The sequence below is a fragment of the Chaetura pelagica genome, unplaced genomic scaffold (genome assembly GCF_000747805.2).
Source record: "Chaetura pelagica isolate M959 unplaced genomic scaffold, ChaPel_1.0 scaffold205, whole genome shotgun sequence".
Classification (NCBI taxonomy): domain Eukaryota; kingdom Metazoa; phylum Chordata; class Aves; order Apodiformes; family Apodidae; genus Chaetura; species Chaetura pelagica.
The window spans coordinates 1,479,440-1,481,451 of NW_009953318.1; positions in this window are offsets into that span (position 1 = coordinate 1,479,440).

Below are 2,012 nucleotides of genomic sequence, written 5' to 3' on the forward strand. Positions count from 1 at the left end.
AGGGACACTTACCGGTGTGTGCGGGGGTCGGGCTGGCGAGCTCCATTCGGTGCGAGGGCTGCGGGCGGTGGGGCGGCCCCGGCACATCCCCGCTTTATCAGCCCTCCACCCCGGCCCTTAGCGACCCCCACCCGCCCGGGCCGGCCCCACCAATGGGGCCGGGGGTGACTCAGCCGCGTCCCACACCTCCATTGTCATCCCATCACCAAAATACACACAATGAGGTCTCGCCCCATCGAAGGAGCCAACGCGTCTCCCAGAGAAGCTCCCGCCGTCGCCACCAGCCCATCCACCTTTCTTTAATTCAAATGGAGAGCGGATAATTTTCTAATGAAGTTATCTTCCACCTTCGGTTGGGCCTTTCCGAGGAGTGTCCCCCTCTCTCCCCGCTGCAGGCCGGGGGCTGTGCTGGGGGTGTGGGGTTCCCCCAGATGAGGGGTGGCCCCCAGCCCCTCTGCCCAAGGAACACCAGCTCTGACTGCACCCGGGAACAAATGCCGGTCTTCCCCATTGAGTTACCCCGCTCCTATTCCCATCCACAGGACGTTTCTCATAGACTTAACTGAAGTAAATGAAACCCTGGTGGCTTTATCAGACATTGAATCAAACCCCGCTGTGCCCAGTGAAGGACAAAGCCTCCCTCAACGCTGAGGGGCACCTGGGGAGAAGGAGCAGTGCCCCTGCCAAGCACCTGCTTGAAGAGCTCAGCACAACATTTCCTTTCCTACAGCTACTTGTTTTTTTTTCTCCAGACAGCTCTACTCTTCCAAATCATGTACAGAACAAGCAAGGTCTGTGCTTTCAGCCCAAGGTGAAATCATGACCAGTTTACTAATGCAAAAGAGAGGCCAGAAATATTATTTAAGAAAGCCAAGAGTGACATAAGGACATAAGGGAACAACAGTTGCAATGCTGAAAAGGATTAGATGTTAGAACAGGATTAGAACAGTGGCAAATCAATTAGTTAATGTAATAATTTGTCAAATGAGTGCATTAATGGCTATCACTGAAGGTGTTCAAGAACAACACCATCATTACTTCATGTGTTTTTCATCTTAACATGTCCTCATTAATTTTTCCGCCTTGGGACCTGCTCCAGCTTGCTCTGAACTTAAAGGGCACAGGGACAAAGTCTGCAAGCTGTTACATACTAAGTGCCCTCTGTAGGGACCAATGCATCTGCCGTTCAAACAGCCACTTTTGGGTTGAGCTAGGCAAGGATTTTAACATTAACCACCACAGAGGTTCACAACAAAAAGTAATGCCCTCCTAGATAGAGGTGACAGTCAGCTCCTGTGAGTCTAATATTCTAGAGACTGGATTCCTTTAGCAGCTCTGTCCATAAGGCAAGGTAAATGCTCTCAGAAACCACTTTTCCTAAACAATGTTTTCAAGCAGAAGTGTACATGAAGGCCATGCAAATTTCAGAGGTGTAGTTCAAAACATCTGGAAACAACAGCTTGAAGCATTTCTTCACTGCTCCTCCCCATAAGCCTGGACTGTCATAGCACAGATATATCCCAGAAGATTCTTTTTATACCCCAGAGCTCCAGGATAGTATGTAGATTTTTCATTCCATGTAAAGAATAAAATTAGTATTTAAGAAAGAATTTGCATGTGGGAGAAGGGGGAAAAAGCAGCCAAAAAAGTTCAGCAGTTCCAGGTACAGTCAAGGTGTGGTACTAGTCCTTTGGTTTTAGTTCATTTTTACTTCTCAAATACATTTGTAGGGTGGAGTAAATGAAAGCTCAGACACAAAAAGCAGACATATAAAGCTTGGTGGCATTGTTTTTTCAACAGTCTTCCCTACAGCAAATCCAGGTTCAGCTACTCCTTGTTGTAAGTATGCAGGGTGCAATTCTACCCACCTTTAAGCCCCATATGGCTTCACACACAGTCCTGTGCACTCCACTGCCAGTGCAAACTTGACTAGAAAACAAGCCAACTCACAGAGCTACTCCTGCCAAAAAGCTGAACAAATGTTTTTTTGCAAGCTTGGCTCAAACACCGGC